The 24,723-nt window shown below is 43.4% G+C and overlaps 1 long non-coding RNA gene across 1 annotated transcript in view; it reads right to left on the reverse strand.

Annotated features, from left to right (window-relative positions):
- Positions 1-1,636: 1,636 nt before the first annotated feature.
- The window catches only part of LOC132374532 (uncharacterized), a 47,233-nt gene continuing 24,146 nt past the window's right edge, over positions 1,637-24,723 (reverse strand). Inside the window, exon 3 of the long non-coding RNA XR_009505684.1 lies at positions 1,637-1,715. This is a non-coding gene — a long non-coding RNA (uncharacterized LOC132374532). The remainder of the gene's footprint in view (positions 1,716-24,723) is intronic.

Here is a 24,723-nt window from a genome sequence, read left to right on the forward strand (position 1 = left end):
ATTGAAGATATGACAAAAATTGGTTAGAACCTATTAGGCCCAAGATGGCAGCAAGATTCAACTTCCAGTAGACCTTGAGCCTCATTATAGGCTCACTGTAATACACTAGGATGCTAAATGGAGTAGAACCCTATGGCCCTTCCCCCACACCCACTCCTACCCCATGTCCTCAGTCTGCCTTTTGTCTGTAGAAAAACTTTAGCCAAAGAATAAGTTTAATCAGAGAAGTGAGGAAAATGCAGAAGCAAAGGAAAGTAGTCAAACAGGACAAAATAATAATAATTTAGTCAATAAGCGAAGTCAAGGACTTTTAGTTCCTCCTCAAGGGCTATAGGTAATATTCTGAGCCATATTCTTTGAGCTGTCTTGTAGATACTGAAAACCCCACCAGGTAGAAGAATTTAACTACATAATGACCAGACTCTAGCCATGACATAAGTGGCCACAATTCCGAGAACTGGCCTCAAAGAAATGGGAACAAACCCACCCTGGAACTGAAGGCTAACTGTATTTAAAACAAATCAAGATGACGCTGATTAGGCCACTGCATGACCAATTTCAAGATGACTGTCAGAGCTGACTGTGCTGTTTCTGCATGTAGCCCCCTCCTTCCGCCTATAAAAGCTCTTGCCGGGACTTCCCTGGCGGTGCAGGAGTTAAGACTCTGAGCTCCCAATGCAGGGGGCCTGGGTTTGATCCCTGGTCAGGGAACTAGATCCCACATGCATGCTGCAACTAAGAGTTCACATGCCGCAACTAAGACCCAGCACGACCAAATAAATAAATGAAAAGAAAAAAAAAAAGATACTGAAAACTGACTGATAATGAAAACACAACAGGTTGAAATTGGACATGGCTAAAACAATACTTAGACCAACAGAACAAACTCAAAGAAGCAAGAAAGAATGAAACACTAAGATGAAATAGAGAACAACAACTTATATAATAGAGAATATTAACAAAATCCAAAAGCTGGTTTGTTGAAAAGTTTCTTAAGATAGACCATTACCTAACCAACAAGAAAAAAAGAGAAAAGTTACCAAAAAAGTAAAGCTTAAAAAAAAAAAAAGCTCTTGCCCACTGATGGGGGAGGGGGTTGGCCTTTGGGCAGGAGTCTCCCCCTCAACCCCCCGCCCTCGTTGTCAGCCTCTGAAATAAAGCAAACTTTCCTTTTCACCAACATTGCCCCTCTAGTATTGGCTTTAGAGAGGCAAGCAGCCCAGCCGGACCCCACTTTTGGCAACAAAATGACACACCCAGAGGTGCCATGACAGTTCCAAGGCCGACCATAAAAGGCCAAAAAGTGGCCCAATTCCTGGAAATCCCGCCCCTTCTCCAAATAGTTGGAATAATCCTCCCACTCATTAGCCAATGAAATTACCCAGCCCATAAAAACTAAGCACCCCATATTTCCGGGCCATGCGCACCTTCTGAGTCAGACCGCATTCGGTCTATGGAATGTGTACCTCTGCTTTCACTTTACTATGGCTCTGTTCTTGAATTCTTTCCTGCCCGAAGCCAAGGACCCTCACTTAGCAGCCCTTCCCAGGAACTTGCCCAAGACCTGGGACATGACCATCCTCTCGAGCCCCATTTTCCTGCAGATGCTTTACAAAAAATATTAATAAATCTACTTACCTATCACTTTGCCTCTCGCTGAATTCCTTCTGTGCCAAGACATAAAGAACCTGAGCTTCATTAAGTCTTGAGATGAGCTGTGTTAAAAAAAAAACAACTCTGCTTACAATGATAATTTTCAAACCTACACAAAAGTAATGAGAAGAGCATAGTGAGTCTTCTTGTATCTGTCGCAAAGCTTCAACAACTGACAAAATTTGGTCATACTCATTTAATCTACCCATACCACATTTTCCCCCCTGGGGATCTTTTAAAACAAATTCCAAACATTGTACCATCTCATTTATAAATTCTTCAACATTATACCCAACTCATATTGAATCCCTGCAAGCTGACAGCATAATGCTGAAGCGCAATTCATTATAAGAGATTCTTTTTTTAAAAAAATAAATAAATTTATTTATTTATTTTTGGCTGCATGCGGGCTTTCTCTAGTTGCGGCGAGTGGGGGCTACTCTTGGTTGTAGTGCTGGGGCTTCTCATTGTGGGGGCTTCTCTTGTTACCGAGCATGGGCTCTAGGCTCGTGGGCTTCAGTAGTTGTGGCTCGCGGGCTCTAGAGCGCAGGCTCAGTAGTTGTGGCACAGGGGCTTAGTTGCTCCGCGGCATGTGGGATCTTCCCAGACCAGGGATCAAACCCGTGTCCCCTGCACCGCCAGGGAAGTTCCTATAAGAGATTCTATAAAGGTTTAAAGCAATGCAATCCAAATTCACAGGGCAGTGAATGTAATTACACAATCTACAGAACTGGAGGAACTACATACTCTTCGAGGAATCCTACATGGACTTTGTTTCACTTAACTGAGTTTCTGATAAGAATTGGGAGGGAGGGAGTGATGTTCAAGGTTATGTATTCTGGCAAAAACTTAAGAGTGCAAATTATTCTTGTTGGTTAAGAGAGATCCATTAAGCAGAAAGTAGAATTGGTATCCTTGTAGAGAAATTATATAGCCTAACCAGAATTCATAACACCTAGTCACTGCACAGGCAAGTGGCTTGAGCTCTTGGCAGGATTCTCTGAGATGAACTGTCTTTCATCAGAATGGTGTCTCTTAAAAGTGGACAGCCAGAGTGAAAGAAGTCACATCCCATCTACCCCCAAAGTACCTTCTTATGATTTCATTTACATCAAAGTCTAGAAAATGCTTATTAATCTATAGCGACAGTAAGTAGAACAGTGGTTGTTTAGGAATGGGGGTGGGGAGGGGGAGGAGAAAGGGAATTACGTAGAACAAGAGAAAATTTGTGGGATTGTGATGATGGTTTCACGGGTGTATACATTTGACAAAACGGACTGAAGTCCACCCTTTAAATCTGTGCAGTTTATTTTTTGTCAATTATACCTTCATAAATATATTTTTAAAAAAGAATAGCCAAGGGATTTCCCTGGTGGTCCAGTGGTTAAGACTCCGCGCTCCCAATGCTGGGGACCCAGGTTCTATCCCTGGTCAGGGAACTAGATCCCGCATGCCGCAACGAAGATCCCGCATGCGGCAACTAAGACCCGGCGCAGCCAAAAAAAAAAAAAGAAAAGAAAAGAATAGGGACTTCCCTGGTAGTCCAGTGGTTAAGAATCTGACTGCCACTGCAGGGGATACGGGTTTGAGCCCTGGTCCGGGAAGATCCCACATGCCGCGGAGCAACTAAGCCCGTGCGCCACAACTACTGAGCCTGTGCTCTAGAGCCCGCGAGCCACAACTACTGGAGCCCGAGTGCCTAGAGCCTGTGCTCCACAACAAGAGAAGCCCGTGCACCGCAACGAAGAGTAGCCCCCGCTCGCCACTACTAGAGAAAGCCCGCGCAGCAACGAAGACCCAATGCAGCCAAAAATAAATAATAAATAAATAAATAATATATACATATTAAAAAAAAAAAAGAATAGCCAAAGGGCAGAGTAGTGGAAAGTAAATGCCGTTTCAGAGATGCTCCAGGTCCGGATCACAAGTGTAACTCACAATAAGAAGAGACAGGAGTCTGAGAGCTGACATCTATGAGCCCACAAATTAAGGAAATTATGCACTCTTTGGGTTCATAAACTGCTCTTTGGTTATAGAGTCCTAAGCAGCCAGTTGGTTGAGTCAAGGGTGGAAATGAGAGCCCTGCTGGCTCAAAAGACTACTCTGGAGATATAGTCCTTGCCTCCAAGGCTTTCCCAGGTGTTCTTCAAGCAGTCTGATAAAGCTTCCAGATTCTTAAAGCAACAGGACACTTTTTGTGTACCTGGACCTTGTCATGCTCAGGTGAAGGTGAGAACACGGTGTGTTTGTTTCTGGTTTGGTATCTAAATATAGAAGCTAAAAAAAAACCCAAAATGGGCATGGGAATTATCTGGTACCCAAATGCCACCAAGAATTGCGTTGGGTGTCTAGTGGAATTTAGCCATCAGGCAGGAGAAGATGCCAGCCAGTCACTATGATCTAGAATTTTGCCTGTCAGCTCGGGACTCCAACCTGGACAACTGAAATTTCAGGAAGGATTGACCAATTCTTGTATGACAAATTGGTCCGAGTGGTGGCTCAATGCACGTGGGTAGAGGGAAGGTTGCTCTTGCTGGTTTCTACCTACTTACCTAACAGGCTGCTTCAGAGGAAGCACACCCCATGGACAAGGCCAGGTGTTTCCATTACTAGAGTCTTGCCCCTTCACGCTTTGGAGTCCCATCTCAAGTCCGTCATTTCTCCCACTGGGAAACATTGGGGTTGCCCAGGGTTGGCATGGGTTGCCCAATCCTACCTGCCTTGAGCTTTTTCCTCATGCCTGAGGGGCTTGAGGCTACCCTGAGAAATGCAGAAGACTAGTACTGCATCCTCCACCTTTGGAGGATGGTTGAAGTACCAGTCTAGACTTGATCCAGTCCTCAGGGGCTGACTAGAAGGGGTATCTTACCCTAGACAATGGAAGTTGGAAAGGCTGGAAGGATGGGCCCCAGATAAGGCCTGGGAGAGAGCTGAGTGCCAAGCCAGGGGGCCCGAGTTCCCAGGCAAGTCTAGGATAGTAGAAGGAGCGCAGTCAGGACCAACCAGGAAGAGGAGCAGGTTGGGAACAAAATGGAATATGGGAGATGGTTGCTCTGAACAGTCTGTGGCTTGTGCCACTATATCTACAGGCCATCGGAGCATCATTCATGAGGTGGGAAAGCTGGTCTGGAGCTACAGAGGCAGGGTGAACCCCACTCACACTCCTGCTGCTGGGCTGTGGCTCCCTTAGAGTCGCCAGGGGAAGATTCTGAAGAGTTCTGGGCACTTGGGGTGGGGGGCTGTTTCATAAAACCCATATCATTGGGTCACAATTTCCCATGCCCCTAGTATTTGGTGATGGCCATGATGCTTGATCCTAAAATGATCCTGGTGGCTCCTACTAATGGCCGCCTGCTATTTCCGTATCTCTCAGCAGATCATTATTTTCTCTGTCACTGGGAGTTGTTCATGGCATTGTTTCACTTTGCCAGGAAAAGCCTGACCACAACAGTAATTAGACAGTGGGTCCAGTGCTCCCCTAGTGGGGCTGATGCCCCATTAGTCATGGCAGACTTTTTTTTCTTCCATGACATAGATTTTTACTTATTTTTCTTTTTATTGGGATATAGTTGCTTTACAATATTGTGTTAGTTTCTACTGTACAGCAAAGTGAATCAGCTATATGTATACATATATCCCCTCTTTTTGGATTTCCTTCTCGTTTAGGTCACCACAGAGCACTGAATAGAGTTCCCTGTGCTACGCAGTAAGTGGCAGACTTTAAAGCCGCTGCCTGGATGCTGCTCTGTGGGTCCTCAGCCTTACTGAGCACTACACCCCTGGCCCAAGTTCCTGATCATTCTTGCAAATGTTCTAGGCCTCCTCTTTTTGTTCTCTCTTCCTTGGTGTCACTAATCATGGGAGATGGGTGGACTCCTCCTGTCCACTGCTCCTGACTTGAGGGTGTGAGCCAGAACTGCCGTCTTTTCATGTGACCCCCTGAGGGAGATCTCTAACACCTACACATGGATATTCTCCTTTGCATTCTAACATTTGCTATGAAACTTACTGGCATGGTTCTGGAGCTCTCCACAATTCTAAACCCTATGTAGGTGCCACCCCAAGCATCCTGCCCCAGAGCCCAGTCTGCACGGATGCCAGGGATATTGCTGATGCAGGACCTATAAGCTTTGTACCAGCCTCCTTCTCTTTCTCCTTTCATGACTCTGTTACTCCTTCAGTGTATTAGAGGAAAGTTCCAGCCAACATATTAAATGGTTAATTCTCTAGACCTGGCACAAGACTACGAGAAATCATCTTTGGTCCAAAGGCTCTGGATTTTTGGTGACTCGTTATAACCATTACATTGGTACAACTATACACTGAGTAAGAAAAATCATGGGGCATAATGGTGGAGACCACCAGCTACACGCCAAACGCCTCTCTTCTTGGGGTACACATACTACATTTCCCAGACACCCTTCCAAACAGGTTTGGTCACATGACCAAGGTATCTCCAACAGAGACCAAGTTACCTCCAGTGGAATGTGAGCAGAAGTGTACATACCAAACTCCAGGCCTGATCTATTAAAAACCTCCCACGTTCCTCCTCCTTTCTCTTCCCACTTCTTCTGGACGATTGGCAGCTTGACACCAAAGGTGACCTTGGAAGCCATTAACTGAAATTGGCAGAGCCACTGTCAATCCAAGTTCCTGATAGACCATGAGGAGGAGAGCTGCTCTTGGAATGCAAACCTTCTCAGCACTGTTATATAAGAAATAAATTTGTATTATGTGAAGCCCTGAAACTTTGTGTGTGTGTGTGTGTGTGTGTGTGTGTGTGTTTTAATTACCACAGCCTAGCCTACTCTAACTAATAGAAGGTGAGATCAGGAAGCAATTTTATTTTCATTTCTCTTTGTCCCTTTAAACCCATTTTGTGGGACCCATTCTCCTTCTGCTCCTTGATGGACATTTAAAACAGGTTCCATGACCTTTCTGGTCATTGTATGTAATCAAAGGTCACCTGGTCTAATTTCCCCAAAAGTTTAGTAATTAAATGGTCTGGTTTCATGTAATGGTAAAACTTCAAACTTTATTTAAACTCAAGGCTTCTTCCCTTTCTTTGTGCCATATACAGACCAGCTGCCTTCACTGGGAATTGAAGTGTGCAGTGATCTCTCATTTCCCATTCCGTGCTTTGTGGCAGAAACTGCTATTGTCCCCCAATATTCATTCACCTCTTCTTCCTTACTAATAAAACTCCCAAATTTTTGGTGGACTTGTAGCCATCCTGAATAAAGACTACATTTCCCAGCATCCCTTGAAGCTATGTGTGACCATGTGACTAACTTCTGGGCAAAAGGGTCTGAGTGAAGTGAGTGAGGAACTTTTTGATAATGCTCTGGATGGCCGGCATGGTGCTCCACTTCCCCTTTCCCTCTTCCTGCTGGCTGGAATAAGGACCCAGAGGATGTGGTGATGGGTCATTTCAACCTTTCAGGTGAGAGCAGCATTCCAGGGAAGGGCAAAACAGCAAGACAGAAGGACCCAGGGTCCCCAACATGGTGGAATTACCATATCCAGCCCAGGAGTCCTTATGCTGGAACTATTCCATGAGAAATACTTTAACTTTTGTCTCTTTTTAACATAGAGTTTTTTTCCCCCAGCAGCTGCTCCTGTATACTTACTATACAGGTCATCCTTTATGCGTGCTTCTGTCTTTCCTCCATCATCTTGCTAACTCTCCTTGGACCTTGGACCCCAACAGGGTTGGAGTGGTGAGAGGGAGAGGCCGAAAGGTGCCAGGAGAGGATTTATTTGGCTAGAACTCCTGTGAGATGGCATAAGTCATCCCTGGGTTTTTAGGCATAGGTGATCCTTCCTTTCATTAGGCACTTTTGTGGATACTTTTGGAGACAACTCCTTCCCTTCGCTAAGATTTCTCACTCCCTGATTGTTGGATGTGGTCAAATGCCCTGCTTAGGCTAGTCAACTATATTTCTTTCTCCAGCCTCTACAAGTCTGGCAGGACTCTATCAGGCTCACCAATCCCTCCAGGTGACACTTTTGGACAGGATCTAACATCACCCTGCGTCAGGCCCCACATCTGGTCCACAGGAAACGTCATAAATCCAGTGGTGGTATCTGGGAAGGCTGGCAGCCTCTCAGCCCAGCAGCCTCTCTTGTTCCACCATCAGGGCAGCTAGCCAATTTGTTCTTTTCATTTTCAGAATGAGCCAGCCACCAGCTCACCCAGTCCTCCACACTGCAGGGAACACACATTAAACTCTCTGAAGGATACTATGAAGCCTCTTTCCCTGGGCTTGATGGGAAAGAAATGCCTGTCTCAGATTTCCTCAAGAGGCTGAATAGCTACCCCGTTCCTACTCCCATCTATGGTCCCACCTTTATGGGGACATTCCCAGGCTTGGCACTGTAAAGGTGCTCTGGTCCCTTCCCTCATGATTCTCCTCTTATTGAGGAAGAGATTCAGACTCTTTAAAAGCTCATTTCTCTTGAATAAGAACTCATTTGTCTTGTCTGTTTGCTTTCCAAATACCAACCTCACCCACTTACCTCATATTTTCCAGGGCATCACAGAGGAACTAACATGCCCAGAAGCTCTAGTGAAACTGCATTCTATTCTCCTTCTGTTTGAACTTCCAGTCTACCTTACCCAAGGTCACCTGCAGTGACTCCACCAGAGCCACTGTCACTGCCACTATCCCCAACAGAACAAGGGGCTCTCACCCCAGTGGTAGTAATTAGTCTGTGGTGCAAGTAGTATTTCAAGGTTGAGTTCAAAAATGTAACCTGAGTTTCTCTGGGTCTCACTAGCCTGCAAGGATATGCAAATGGGGTCATCTTAAGGTAATAACCCAAATATTAGCGTCTCTTCCCAACCCCTACAAAGTCCCCTTCTCTGCCGAAGTATTTCTGGGGATCTGAGGGAAGTCTCACATGTGCTCATAAATCTAGCCATCCAGGTATATTGTAACTGTCTCCATCTCCTTCTAAGCATCACACCCACTGAACTGGAACCCTCGAGACACCAAATCTGCAGGGTGTGGGGGGTGTCTATGCCCAGTGGTCAGATGCCTTTCCTGTCTTTTGTGATCCACTTCATTAGTGGGGCATCCAAGCAATGCCTGTAGGCCCCAGGGTCTTGCAGAGCTTGTAGGACCACAGCTTCCGGATTGACATTCAGCCTTCTTCCTGACTGGGATGGAGGCAGGACTGGACTAGGGATGGTGGCAAACAACATCCACTTACTCTTTTAGTCAACAGATATTTCCTGAGTTCCTCTTCCATGCTAGTCACATGGCGAACAAGATAAATGTGGTCTCTGCAACCAAGGAGTTTACAGCCTGATGCAAGACCAAAAACCAAACACACACACACACACACACTCACACACACACTCACACACACTCACAGAGCAAAAAAAGGCACTTAAAATTTAATGTTCAAGACTTTGTTATTATTGGGTCAAGTTCATTGTACTTGGCTGCTGCTTCTGCCTGGGTGAGTTCTGTGCATGAAGCCTGTCAACCTTCAGGCAAATAGATGCTGACAGCCGGACAGCCGGCCTTACCTATGGCAGCACCACCCCTCCTCACCCTGCTGCTACAGGGATCCACTGGGGCCCAGGGCTGGAGGTTAACCCTTACTGTGCTGCAAGTGTCTGTTTTTTTGCTTTTTGTTTTTTTTTACACTCAGTGACAACCAAAGGAAAACACTTATGGTACCTCCCCCAGAGCTTTCTTCCTCCCCCATCCAACACCATGGTTTCCAAACTTTCCATTCCCTGCAGCAAAACTGGTTAAGAGACTGGACAGGCCACTGTCATAACTTCAAAAATATAAGAGGAGGCCAGGGATCTGTCAATCCTGGGGTAAGAGGGGTCAGGCCAGCGCAGACCAGACATGGGGAGGTGAAAAACTTTGAGAGAAGGTAAAGGGAAGGGCTATTTGTGGAGAGGGAGGGGTTGGGTTGAAGAAGGAGGTATTGGAGGAACGGAGGGCAGTCTTGGAAGCCCATCTTCTGCTGGTCTAGGGAACCAGACATGAGAGAGAGAAAACCTGGAAATGAACCTGGAAACTAAAATTCCAAAATACACAAAAATTAACACTGAAGAAAGCAGCTAGCAACACCAACACTCCAGAGACAGATTCATGCCGGATGAAGTGAAAAGAACAGAACAACCAGAAAGAGACTTCAGTATCCTCCAAGAGATGACTGAACATATAGTGTTCATTAAAAGAAAACAGCAATTAGGAAATAAAAACCAGCAGAAAGGTGCCATCACTAAACAATGGAAGAAAAATATAATTCAATAAATAGTTTGGGAGAAATGATTATTTGGGAAAATACATATATGTGAAACATCTAATGTAACAAAAATCCAAATATTTTCTATTATCTGAAAAGAAGAGGATGTTCTAAGCTGGCTAAAAGAATAAAATGGTCCAATAAAAGAAAGGAGTAGACTGATAAATTTAACCACAGTTTTGTTTTCATTTTTATAGTTAATGGAAAAAAATTAAAAGCAAACAAATAAATTAAGAAAATATTGGCCATTTTGTACATAAGGACACAGGCTCTGAATCCAGACTCCTTGGGTAGGACCTTGGGCAAGTTCATTGACCTCTCCATGCTTCTGTTTCTTCTATAAAATAATAATTGCACCTGCCTCATGGTGGGTCAGGATTAACCGAGTAACTACACGTAAAGCTCTTAGAACAGTAGTTGACACATAGAAAGCAGTCAATAGCTATTTCTTTTTTATTTTGTAGCATGTAAGAAATTCAGACACAAACAATTCACAACAGAGAAACCATAAATAACAATTTAGTGAAAAGTTCAACTTCACTAATAATGAAAGAAAATTAAAACAATTCAAATTTTACCTTTCTAATTGGTAAAGACTTTAAGATGACAATAGAGTATTCCTTCTCTAACCATGGGGGTTATGTTCCAAAAAATCTCCTTGGATGAAAACATTGTGATTAAGGAATTTAGGACTTTATGCAAAGTCAGGGGTAGGAGAGATCAAAACCTTTAGTAAACCTATGTCCTAAAAAGGTTTTATGCCACCTCACCATTAGGATAGCTACTATCAAAACAGAAAATAACAAGTGTTGGCAAAGATATGAAGCAATTAGAACCCTTGTGCACTTTTGGTGGGAATGTAAAATAGTGGAGCCACTATGGAAAACAGTGTAGTGGTTCCTTAAGAAATTAAAAACAGAATTACTATATGATCCAGCAATTCCACTTTTGGGGATATACCCAAAATAATTGAAAGCAGAGTCTCAGAGAGATATTTATACACCCATGTTCATAGCAGCATTATTCACAATAGCGAAAAGATGAAAGCAACCCAAGAGTCCATCAGTGAATGAATGAGTAATCAGAATGTGGTCTGTACATAAAATGAAATATTATTCAACTTAAAAGGAAAGGAAATTCTAATGCATGCTACAACATGGATGAACCTTGAGTATATTATGTTCAGTGAAACAAGCTGCCACAAAAAGGTAAGATTCCACTTATAAGAAGTAGTCAAGGGCTTCCCAGGTGGTGCAGTGGTTAAGAATCCGCCTGCCAGTGCAGGGGACACGTGTTTGAGCCGTGGTCCGAGAACATCTTACATGCTGCAGAGCAGCTAGGCCCATGCGCCACAACTACTGAGCCTGTGCTCTAGAGCCCGCGAACCACAACTACTGAGCCCGTGTGCCTAGAGCCCGAGCTCCGCAACAAGAGAAGCCAACACAATGGGAAGCCTGTGCACTGCAATGAAGAGTAGCCCCTGCTCGCCACAACTAGAGAAAGCCCACGCACAGCAACGAAGACCCAACAGAGCCAAAAAGAAAGGAAGGAAGAAAGAAAGAAAGTCAAGGGACTTCCCTGGCGGTCCAGTGGTTAAGACTCCGTGCTTCCACTGCAGGGGTCACGGGTTTGATCCCTGGTCAGGGAACTAAGATCTTACACGTTGCATGGCACAGCCAAAAAAATAAATAAAAATAAAAAAATAAAATTAGAAAAGAAAAATAGTCAAATTTGTAGAGACAGAAAGTAGGATGGTGGTTACCGGGGGCTAGTGGAAGTGGGAATGGGGAGTTGTTGTTTCATGGGTACAGAGCTTGTCATGCAAGATGAAAAGAGTTCTGGAGATGGATGGTGGTGATGGTTGCACAACAACGTGAATGTACTTAACACTACTGAACTGTACCCTTAAAAATGGTAAAAATGGTAAATTTCATACTATGTGCATTTTACCACAATTTTTTTTTAATTTTAAGATTTGTGTTTTATGTTAAAAAATATTCTTTATTTTTACTAAAATAAACTCATAAAGAGATGATCAATTTTACAAAACTTAGATTGGTAACTGCTGACTGAACAATGATTGTCCATTAACCCTTCTTTACTGGAGAGCAGCCTCCAAAGGCATCCCTCTCCTGCAGTTTCAATGAAATGTTTGCGAATTAGTTCTAGTTTATTACCGCTAATGGGCCTATGAAGAAGGATTTTGTTTGCACATAGTTCTCCATCCAACACTCAGCGCCTTTCCAATTATCAGTAGGAATACGTAATGTACTGCAATTATGTAATGCAGTTATGAAACAGAGAAAAAGTGTGGTCTAGACAGGATGTGCTATCATGGTCATGGCAGGAAGAGAAGCTTGTGCACTGCCCTGGAATAGCTCATGGTCACAGTCATGGGATTCTGATTCACTGGAGGGGGTGTGGCCCAGGCCTAGGTGTGTGGAAAGGGCCTGGCTGGCTCTAACAAGCACCTGTGGAAGGGGTGGGACCAGGGAAGGGAGACTTGGCTTCTACTTGGGCTCCTCCCCCAACTTTCAGTTCAGCCATAGATGAGGGTTTCCATTTCCTGGGTTTTAATGTCTTCCTTTTGCTATAAAGTGAAAGCGTTGAACTGAAGTGGGGTCTTCATCCCATGGCAAGGTAACATGGTATGTGAGGAAAGATCACAGTCATCTTCCTCACTTTCCCCTTACATCAGTCCTTCCTGCCTTGAAATCTGTGTCCCGTCTGTCCCTACCTGCCCCTTGGTGGCTGTCTTCATTCAAACGTTCAACACTGCTCACTGAAACAGTTTCAACAGCCTCCCAACTAATTTTCCAGACACCAATCTTGATCCTCCCCAACCCACCCTGACCCTGCCTCTGGTAGCATCCTTCACTGTGGATGAAATTTCTGGCTTTATCACAAGGGTGTGTTTGCTCTGCCTTATACACAATTTTATCAGGTCATCAAGATCTTAGCAATCACCAGGGAGCAATTTACATTTTTGCAACATGGTTCCCATTATGCTGCTTTCTCCTCCTTTCTTCAGCAAACCCTCCGTGTTTTCCTTTGTATAAGAAATGAGCCAATGGGAGTTCCCTGGTGTTCTAGTGGTTAGGATTCAGTGCTTTCACTGCTATGGCCCAGGTTCAATCCCTGGTCGGGGAACTGAGATTCCCCAAGCAGTGTGGCGAGGCTAAAATAAAAAAAGAAATGAGCCAGGATGTTATCCTGCAGGTTTGCCATTTTGACTTATTCCTCACAATCAGCAGCGTTCTAAAGGATTTCTGCTTTTGCTGAGAGTTGTGTCTCTGTCTACACATCTGGGCATTGGGTGTTCCCTGGGCCCTCAGTTAAAGTGCCTCTCTTGGGATTTCCGCCGTGTCCTTGTGGGGCTAAAAAACAAACTTAGAAAGCTCCTTGAAGGCTGGAACTTCGTCTCATTTACCGTTTATTTCCAACCCCTACATAGTGCCTGGGATATTTATGACTCCTCCATCTAAGATAAATATTAGAAAAAGTCCTTTAAAATTCCCCAGGGTCAAAAATGTTAGAAGCACAAAACAAGCACTGAATGTTCTTACTTTTCTCAGTTCCCTCTTGTCATAACCGCTCTCATGTCTCCTCCTCCCACCTCCTCAGCTTCAAAAACCCACAGCAGACTCTTGGGCACCCCTTACCTCAGACTCCATACCCCACAAGTGCCAAATCACATCCAGATGCCACCAAAAGGGACAGTCTAATACTCAGGGATCAACTCTACTCGTCCTCAGACTCCCACAGAACACTTAGCAATTCTCATCACAGAATGGGATGCATATTTTAGTCCAATAATGTTAATATTAGCACTAATTCCTCATCGATCTCTTCATCCACTCAGAAATTCAATGGCTCAATAGCGAGGAGTTTGGAGCAAAGGTAAGTACATGTTAGATGTGGGTAAAGACAACCCACTTCCAATTCTTACTCCCAGGGAGCTTTCTATACACAAACAGGGAAGAAAGATCCAGAACTAAATAGGGTGAGGAGGTCCATCTTAGGAATTTTAAGATTGAGAAAGGGATTTAAAAAAAAATAAAGAAAGGAATTTGCCTGTATCTTGATGATGCGAAAACCATATCAAAATATCATCTGTCACTTAGAACAGAGATAGCCCCAAGTCCTGGGCTGCAGGTGTCTGGCAAGGGGTAACTAGTGCACACCCAGAGACTTGGTACTGTTTATATTCGGCCTTGAAAACCTTCAGAACCAACCTTCCTCGGGGTTTTCTGTGAAGGTAAAAAGTCTCCTCAACTCCCAAATGGCACCTTAAGGAGATGTATTCTTGCTCCAGGTGAGGAAAGGATCTCGTGAAGAACACCCCAGTGAACAAACAGCAAGACCCGGCCCCTTGCCTGCCTCTCACCCTGTCCTGGGCCTTCCCCACTGCACATCCCCTTCCAGCTGTGCAGCCCAGAGACACCCAGCTGAGGCTCCTGCTTGGTTTGAAGGTCATCCAGAGTTGAATACCAGCCCAGAATTTTAGCTTCCTGTCCAGGAAAACCAGCTACATAACTTTTTAAAAAAATTTTAAACTATTAGAATTTCAGATTTCCATTTTCATTTGCTTACTTTCTAATTGTTCCGTTGTTTGGAAGACAGAAATTTTCAGGCCCTCCCTCTGTTAAGTCTCTAATTTTTTTTTCTTTTTTTAAATGGAGATATAATTTATGTATCGTGAAATGCTCAAATCTTTTTTTAAATTTATTTTATTTATTTTTGGCTGTGTTGTGTCTTCATTGCTGCGCATGGGCTTTCTCTAGTTGCGGTGAGTGGGGGCTATTCTTCGTTGTGGTGCGCGGGCTTCTCACTGCGGTGGCTTCTCTTGTTGCGGAGCATGGGCTCTAGGCATGCGGGCTTCAGTAGTTGTGGCTCGCAGGCTCTAGAGCTCAGGCTCAGTAGATGCGGCACACGGGCTCAGTTGCTCCGCGGCATGTGGGATCTTCCCAGAGCAGGGCTCGAACCCATGTCCCCTGCATTGGCAGGCGGATTCTTAACCACTGCGCCACCAGGGAAGCCCAAGGCTCTATTTTTAAAAAATATTTATTTATTTATCCATTTGGTTACGCTGGGTCTTAGTTGCAGCAGGTGGGCTCCTCAGTTGTGGCTCACTGGCTCCTCACTTGTGGTAAGCAGGCGCCTTAGTTGCAGCTCGCCGGCTCCTTAGTTGTGGCATGCGAACTCTTAGTTGCCACATGCATGTGGGAATCTAGTTCCCTGACCAGGGACTGAACCCCGGGCCCCCTGCATTGGGAGCGTGGAGTCTTAACCACTGCACCACCAGGGAAGTCCCTGTTAAGTGTCTATTGATGTGAACACACACACTATGGAAACATTAAGAGAAGATGCTACTTAATGGGATCAGGTGATTCTTTTCTTTTTAAAATTAATTTATTAATTTATTTATCTTTGGCTGTGTAGGGTCTTCGTTGCTGTGCACAGGCTTTCTCTAGTTGCGGCGAGCTGGGGCTACTCTTCGTTGCAGTGCGCAGGGTTCTCATTGTGGTGGCTTCTCTTTGTTGCGGAGGATGGCCTCTAGGCACATGGGCTTCAGTAGTTGTGGCTCATGGGCTCTAGAGCCCAGGCTCAGTAGTTGTGGTGCACGGGCTTAGTTGCTCCGTGGCACGTGGGATCTTCCTGGACCAGGGCTCGAACCCGTGTTCTTAACCACTGCGCCACCAGGGAAGTCCCTCATGTGATTCTTTTATGAAGTGAGAGATTCTTTCACAATTTGAAAAATTTCACTCTGTATGTAGAATGTTTTGGAACTCATGTTATGACGTCAGTTCAATAAATTAAAAGGCTGATTCCATGATGGGGAGGATAGATCTCTGCAGAAAAGTTTCTTCCTCCACCTCCCACCTCCAACCCCTACTCCTCAGACCAGGGTTTTCATGAAGCACAAGCCTCACTCCAGGTGGGAGCCCTGCTGAGGCTGGAGGAAAGCCTCCAGAAGGTGGCTAATACACTGCATTTGGCCCCTGGTTGTGGGCAGTGGCAAGTGGACAGGTGAAGTTTGAAGGCTATTTTCCAGAGACATGATGTGAACTTCAAGCCTCAGCTGATGGTCACGTGGTTGTGTGGTGGTGGCAGACTATTTATTTCATGAATGGAAGGACTCAGGCAGTGCAGAGGATGACATGGGCCACGTTGTCTGTATCACTATTGCCCTCGGGTCAGGGGGCAGGTCATTATGAAGCCCTTGCCAGTGGGTTCCCTGGAGTCTAGGTGAGAGACACATGAGATGTCCCACACCCATGGATGTGTCATAGATGGCAGTATAGTTTATAGCATGATGCTTAAATTATCAAAAATATCACTTTTGGCACCCTAAAGGGGACACAGTGGTCTGTTTCAGGAGCATAGTGGCAGAATTTAGCACTTGTGTGAACCTCCTTTGATTAAAACATTATCAGCCCCCTCCCACCCCGACCTCTGATCGCCCCCCCCACCCCACACACACAGGGTGGTTCTGGGTCCTAGGCAGGCACTAAGCGTCTGCTGTTTGTACTCAGCTTAGCTCCACCCATGGCTGAAGAGCTGTGAAGTTCACGGTGGAAGATCTCCAAGAGGGGTGGTCTTTGCTGCCCCTGTGATCCAGCGGGCATGATAAGTTATCCATCCATCTGCCAGTTCTGGTTTCCTAGTATGTATATGATTTAGAATTAGAAGCACATAAAAAATAGCCTTATTACTGGGACCTTTACCTCTAATTCCACTTTGCCTTCATATAATTCTTTTTTTTTAAATCAGTCATCAATTTTATACACATCACTTTATACATGTCAATCCTAATCGCCCAATTCAGCACACCACCATCCCCACCCCACAGCAGTTTTCCCCCCTTGGTGTCCATACGTTTGTTCTCTACATCTGTGCCTCAACTTCTGCCCTGCAACCCGGTTCATCTGTACCATTTTTCTAGGTTCCACATACATGCGTTAATATACGATATTTGTTTTTCTCTTTCTGACTTACTTCACTCTGTATGACAGTCTCTAGATCCATCCACGTCTCAACAAATGACTGAATTTCGTTCCTTTTTATGGCTGAGTAATATTCCATTGTATATATGTACCACAACTTCTTTATCCATTCGTCTGTCGATGGGCATTTAGGTTGCTTATATGACCTGGCTATTGTAAATAGTGCTGCAATGAACATTCGGGTGCATGTGTCTTTTTGAATTACGGTTTTCTCTGGGTATATGCCCAGTAGTGGGATTGCTGGGTCATATGGTAATTCTAGTTTTAGTTTTTTAAGGAACCTCCATATTGTTCTCCATAGTGGCTGTATCAATTTACATTCCCACCAACAGTGCAAGAGGGTTCCCTTTCCTCCACACCCTCTCCAGCATTTGTTGTTTGTAGATTTTCTGATGATGCCCATTCTAACTGGTGTGAGGTGATACCTCATTGTAGTTTTGATTTGCATTTCTCTAATAATTAGTGATGTTGAGCATCTTTTCATGTGCTTCGTGGCCGTCTGTATGTCTTCTTTGGAGAAATGTCTATTTAGGTCTTCTGCCCATTTTTGGATTGGGGTGTTTGTTTCCTTAATATTGAGCTGAATGAGCTGTTTATATATTTTGGAGATTAATCCTTTGTCCGTTGATTCGTTTGCAAATATTTTCTCCCATTCCGAGGGTTGTCTTTTCATCTTGTTTACTGTTTCCTTTGCTGTGCAAAAGCTTTGAAGTTTCATTAGGTCCCATTTGTTTATTTTTGTTTTTATTTCCATTACTCTAGGAGGTGGATCAAAAAAGATCTTGCTGTGATTGATGTCAAAGAGTGTTCTTCCTATGTTTTCCTCTAAGAGTTTTATAGTGTCCAGTCTTACATTTAGGTCTCTAATCCATTTTGAGTTTATTTTTGTGTAGGGTGTTAGGGAGTATTCTAATTTCATTCTTTTACATGTAGCTGTCCAGTTTTCCCAGCACCACTTATTGAAGAGACTGTCTTTTCTCCATTGTATATCTTTGCCTCCTTTGTCATAGATTAGTAGACCATAGGTGCGTGGGTTTATCTCTGGGCTTTCTATCTTGTTCCATTGATCTATGTTTCTGTTTTTGTGCCAGTACCATATTGTCTTGATTACTGTAGCTTTGTAGTATAGTCTGAAGTCAGGGAGTCTGATTCCTCCAGCTCCATTTTTTCCCCTCAAGACTGCTTTGGCTATTCGGGGTCTCTTGTGTCTCCATACAAATTTTAAGATGATTTGTTCTAGTTCCGTAAAAATTGCCATTGGTAATTTGATAGGGATTGCATTGAATCTGTAGATTACTTTGGGTAGTATAGTCATTTTCACAATGTTGATTCTTCCAATCCAAGAACATGGTATATCTCTCCATTTGTTGGTGTCATCTTTAATTTCTTTCATCAGTGTCTTATAGTTTTCTGCATACAGGTCTTTTGTCTCCCTAGGTAGGTTTATTCCTAGGTATTTTATTCTTTTTGTTGCAATGGTAAATGGGAGTGTTTCCATAATTTCTCTTTCAGATTTTTCATCATTAGTGTATAGGAATGCAAGAGATTTCTGTGCATTAATTTTGTATCCTGCAACTTTACCAAATTCATTAATTAGCTCTAGCAGTTTTCTGGTGGCAGTTTTAGGATTCTCTATGTATAGTATCATGTCAACTGCAAACAGTGACAGTTTTACTTCTTCTTTTCCAATTTGTATTCCTTTTATTTCTTTTTCTTCTCTGATTGCCATGGCTAGGACTTCCAAAACTATGTTGAATATTAGTGGTGAGAGTGGACATCATTGTCTCGTTCTTGATCTTAGAGGAAATGCTTTCAGTTTTTCACCATTGAGAACGACGTTTGCTGTGGCTTTGTCGTATATGGCCTTTATTATGTTGAGGTAGGTTCCCTCTATGCCCACTTTCTGGAGAGTTTTTATCATAAATGGGTGTTGAATTTTGTCAAAAGCTTTTTCTGCATCTATTGAGATGATCATACGGTTTTTATTCTTCAGTTTGTTAATATGGTGTATCACATTGATTGATTTGCGTATATTGAAGAATCCTTGCATCCCTGGGATAAATCCCACTTGATCGTGGTGTATGATCCTTTTAATGTGTTGTTGGATTCTGTTTGCTAGTATTTTGTTGAGGATTTTTGCATCTATATTCATCAGTGATATTGGTCTGTAATTTTCCTTTTTTGTAGTATCTTTGTCTGGTTTTGGTATCAGGGTGATGGTGGCCTCATAGAATGAGTTTAGGAGTGTTCCTTGCTCTGCAATTTTTTGGAAGAGTTTGAGAAGGATAGGTGTTAGCTCTTCTCTAAACGTTTGATAGAATTCACCTGTGAAGCCATCTGGTCCTGGACTTTTGTTTGTTGGAAGATTTTTAATTACAGTTTCAATTTCATTACTTGTGATTGGTCTGTTCATATTTTCTGTTTCTTCCTGGTTCAGTCTTGGAAGTTTATACCTTTCTAAGAATTTGTCCATTTCTTCCAGGTTGTCCATTTTATTGGCATAGAGTTGTTTGTAGTGGTCTCTTAGGATGCTTTGTATTTCTGCGGTGTCTGTTGTAACTTCTCCTTTTTCATTTCTGATTTTATTGATTTGAGTCCTCTCCCTCTTTTTCTTGATGAGTCTGGCTAATGGCTTATCAATTTTGTTTATCTTCTCAAAGAACCAGCTTTTAGTTTTATTGATCTTTGCTATTGTTTTCTTTGTTTCTATTTCATTTATTTCTGCTCTGATCCTTATGATTTCTTTCCTTCTGCTAATTTTGGGTTTTGTTTGTTCTTCTTTCTCTAGTTTCTTTAGGTGTAAGGTTAGACTGTTTACTTGAGATTTTTCTTGTTTCTTTAGGTAGGCTTGTATAGCTATAAACTTCCCTCTTAGAACTGCTTTTGCTGTATCCCATAGGTTTTGGGTCGTCGTGTTTTCATTGTCATTTGTCTCTAGGTCTTTTTTGATTTCCTCTTTGATTTCTTCAGTGATCTCTTGGTTATTTAGTAACGTATTGTTTAGCCTCCATGTGTTTGTGTTTTTTACGTTTTTTTCCCTGTAATTCATTTCTAATCTCATAGCGTTGTGGTCAGCAAAGATGCTTGATATGATTTCAATTTTCTTAAATTTACTGAGGCTTGATTTGTGACCCAAGATGTGATCTATCCTGGAGAATGTTCCGTGCGCACTTGAGAAGAACGTGTAATCTGCTGTTTTTGGATGGAATGTCCTATAAATATCAATTAAATCTGTCTGGTCTATTGTGTCATTTAAAGCTTCTGTTTCCTTATTTATTTTCATTTTGGATGATCTGTCCATTGGTGTAAGTGAGGTGTTAAAGTCCCCCACTATTATTGTTTTACTGTCGATTTCCTCTTTTATAGCTGTTAGCAGTTGCCTTATGTATTGAGGTGCTCCTATGTTGGGTGCATATATATTTATAATTGTTATATCTTCTTCTTGGATTGATCCCTTGATCATTATGTAGTGTCCTTCCTTGTCTCTTGTAACATTCTTTATTTTAAAGTCTATTTTATCTGATATGAGTATAGCTACTCCAGCTTTCTTTTGATTTCCATTTGCATGGAATATCTTTTTCCATCCCCTCACTTTCAGTCTGTATGTGTCCCTAGGTCTAAAGTGGGTCTCTTGTAGACAGCATATATATGGGTCTTGTTTTTGTATCCATTCACCAAGCCTGTGTCTTTTGGTTGGAGCATTTAATCCATTCACGTTTAAGGTAATTATCGATATGTATGTTCCTATGACCATTTTCTTAATTGTTTTGGGTTTGTTTTTGTAGGTCCTTTTCTTCTCTTGTGTTTCCCACTTAGAGAAGTTCCTTTAGCATTTGTTGTAGAGCTGGTTTGGTGGTGCTGAATTCTCTTAGCTTTTGCTTGTCTGTAAAGCTTTTGATTTCTCCATCAAATCTAAATGAGATCCTTGCCGGGTAGAGTAATCTTGGTTGTATGTTCTTCCCTTTCATCACTTTAAGTATATCATGCCACTCCCTTCTGGCTTGTAGAGTTTCTGCTGAGAAATCAGCTGTTAACCTTATGGGAGTTCCCTTGTATGTTATTTGTCCTTTTTCCCTTGCTGCTTTCAATAATTTTTCTTTGTCTTTAAATTTGACCAATTTGATTACTATGTGTCTCGGCGTGTTTCTCCTTGGGTTTATCCTGTGTGGGACTCTCTGTGCTTCCTGGACTTGGGTGGCTATTTCCTTTCCCGTGTTAGGGAAGTTTTCGACTATAATCCCTTCAAATATTTTCTCTGGTCCTTTCTCTCTCTCTTCTCCTTCTGGGACCCCTATAATGCGAATGTTGTTGCGTTTAATGTTGTCCCAGAGGTCTCTTAGGCTGTCTTCATTTCTTTTCATTCTTTTTTCTTTAGTCTGTTCCACAGCAGTGAATTCCACCATTCTGTCTTCCAGGTCACTTATCCGTTCTTCTGCCTTAGTTATTCTGCTATTGATTCCTTCTAGTGTAGTTTTCATTTCAGTTATTGTATTGGTCATCTCTGTTTATTTGTTCTTTAATTCTTCTAGGTCTTTGTTAATCATTTCTTGCATCTTCTCAATCTTTGCCTCCATTCTTATTCCGAGGTCCTGGATCATCTTCACTATCATTATTCTGAATTCTTTTTCTGGAAGGTTGCCTATCTCCACTTCATTGAGTTGTTTTTCTGGGGTTTTTTCTTGTTCCTTCATCTGGTATATAGCCCTCTGCCTTTTTATCTTGTCTATCTTTCTGTAAATGTGGTTTTTGGTCCACAGGCTGCAGGATTGTAGTTTTTCTTGCTTCTGCTGTCTGCCCTCTGGTGGTTGAGGCTATCTAAGAGGCTTGATGGGAGGCTCTGGTGGTGGGTAGAGCTGACTGTTGCTGTGGCGGTCAGAGCTCAGTAAAACTTTAATCCACTTGACTGTTGATGGGTGGGGCTGGGTTCCCTCCCTGTTGGTTGTTTTGCCTGAGGCAACCCAACACTGGAGCCTACCTGGGCTCTTTGGTGGGGCTAATGGCCGACTCTGGGAGGGCTCATGCCAAGGAGTACTTCCCAGAACCTCCGCTGCCAGTGTCCTTGTCCCCACGGTGAAACAGAGCCAGCCCCCACCTCTGCAGGAGACCCTCCAACACTAGCAGGTAGGTCTGGTTCAGTGACCCCCAGGGTCACTGCTCCTTCCCCTGGGTCCCGATGCACACACTATTTTGTGTGCGCCCTCCAAGAGTGGGGTCTCTGTTTCCCCCAGTCCTGTCGAAGTCCTGCAATCAATTCCCACTAGGCTTCAAAGTCTGATTCTCTATGAATTCCTCCTCCCGTTGCCGGACCCCCAGGTTGGGAAGCCTGATGTGGGGCTCAGAACCTTCACTCCAGTGGGTGGACTTCTGTGGTATAAGTGTTCACCAGTCTGTGAGTCACCCACCCAGCAATTATGGGATTTGATTTTACTGTGATTGCGCCCCTCCTACCGTCTCACTGTGGCTTCTCCTCTGTCCTTGGACATGGAGTATCCTCCTTGGTGAAGTCCAGTGTCTTCCTGTCGATGATTGTCTAGCAGCCAGTTGTGATCACCTTCATATAATTCTTTATAGCATTATGCAAATCTAATCATGCCCAGATTCAATTTTTAAAAACACTTTCCAGAATCTACTGGATAAGACCCAAACCCCTCGGCATGGCGGGCAAGTCCCTTCACGAAAGCCTGTCCAATCTCATGAAAGCATTTTGTAGAGGACACTTTTGGCATTCACAAAACGGCCATCCCTACTTCCTTGCTGGGTAAAGTTTTTACAAATTTTATTTGTTTATTGTTTCAGTGCTGCCCTCCCATATATTCAGAGAAGACGGTCCCTTCACGGCCGAAAGAGATATATTACTATGATTGCTCTAAATCAGCCACACCATTTCCATTCCTTTTCCCATGATGGATTTAGGAGTGGGGCTCTGGGCCCAGTGAGACATGGCGGGGAGAGTTAGGGGGGAGTCTGCGGGGGTACTTTTGGGAAAAGCTTTCCACCTCTGTACATTGCTGTTGAGGATGTGGGATGTGGTGTCTGCAGCTGAGGCGGCCAACCAAAGTCTATGAGGCTGAGTCCTGACACACTGAGGATGGGAGAGCAGAAAGTTGGAAAGAAGCTGGTCCTTGATGACATAATAAAGCCACCAGATTAACCAAGAACCTTTCTTTCCCAGGAAACTTCTTCACCCAGAATTTTTTTTTTCTTCTGTTTTTTTTCATTTGTTTGTTTAAGCCTTTTCTGGTACTTGCAGCCACAAGCATTCTCACTGATAAACCTGCCCAACATCATCTTTTACAATTCACCTTTCCTTCTACTTAAAGCCTGCGGTGGTCTCTCTCATACCTTCACATTCTACACACTCTCACCTCAGTTTTCGGTTCTGTCATGTAAATTCTTCTTGGAGTTTTCCCCAGGTGCTGCCCTATGACCACTTCACTTTGTGACCCCTCCTTCCCTCCCTCAGTCTCAGCAGCCCTGAGGCCCCCAGCTCTAACTTCCTTGCGCTGGATCTTTGGGAGAGGGTGGGAGTTTGGACTTTAACAGAGATTCCAACACTACAGGTTTCCTTTGGAGACTCCTGAAGGCCCAGGTCGAGTTTAGCCCTGCACTGAGGGCTAGAACTTGAGTAACGTATGGACCCTTTTGGAAGACATACAATTCTCATGGACTTGACTTAAATTATTTTTATAACAAATGTGTGCAAACACAGCTAACTATGAACTCTTCCTGCTTCAGTACTTAAGCAGTCATAAACCCAAAACAAAGTTGCAATAAATACAAACAAAAGTGGAAAGACAATTTAACCTAAAAGTAATTTGATGTGATGAATAGTGTCCTTTTTCTGAAATGAAGTTGGTGCTGGCAACGTGAACACATAATACCTAACTGGCTCTTTTGAAGTTGACACAATATTCCACTGTGTGCCCAGCATGATTCAGTTCTCCCCCTACTTGTGTCTGTTCAAATAACGAAGAAATCTTTGTTAGTACGTGTCCCCTGGACTTCACTTGGTACGAACGCAACCCAGACAATTAAAGAAGTGCTAACTTGACCACAAGTAGGTAAACACACAAAACAAATGCAGGCACTCACATGCAGGGCCCTATAGATCAGTTACATAGGATCCAGAACATGCTTAAAATACTTTCCAAAAAATTACCAATGAAACAAAAACATGGAATTTAATAATTTTCACAGAGCATTCATGGAACCTCAGTTTGAGAAATACTATCCTAGCACTGACCTTGACTTCTGGTGTGACCTTGGGCAAACTGTTAGCCATCGTTCAGTCTCTGTACATTGTGCACAAACAAAATAATTTGGACCACTAGTATTCTTGGGAGATGAAGGAAGTTAGAGGAGTTAAGGACAATGTCCCAAGATCTTCAAGGACGATAAAGGAAGGGGTGAGGATTTATGACAGATCCCTAGAGTTGGACAAATAACGATAGCTCAGACACTCCAGTCCAGCTTTGACTTTGGAGTCAAAAGGACTTGTGTTTGAATTCCAGATCTGCCAATTGCTGTGTATGTGTCTGTGGGCAAGTTACTTGATTTCTCTGACCCTCAGTTTCTGCCCCTGTAAAAGTGGAAGTATCTCAAAATGCCACCTCACAGAGCTGCAGTGAGGGCCAAATGCGATGACTTGGGCAAGTGCTGAGGGCAGAGCCTGGCACCTAGCAAGGCTCAGTAATCAGCAGCCTTTATCAGGAAGAGGCCAAGGGTTGCCGAGAATGCCACAGGCTTTGGCAAAGAATGATAGAAAAGAGAAAGTGAAGATTCTAAGCTT

The sequence above is a fragment of the Balaenoptera ricei genome, chromosome 11 (genome assembly GCF_028023285.1).
Source record: "Balaenoptera ricei isolate mBalRic1 chromosome 11, mBalRic1.hap2, whole genome shotgun sequence".
Lineage (NCBI taxonomy): Eukaryota > Metazoa > Chordata > Mammalia > Artiodactyla > Balaenopteridae > Balaenoptera > Balaenoptera ricei.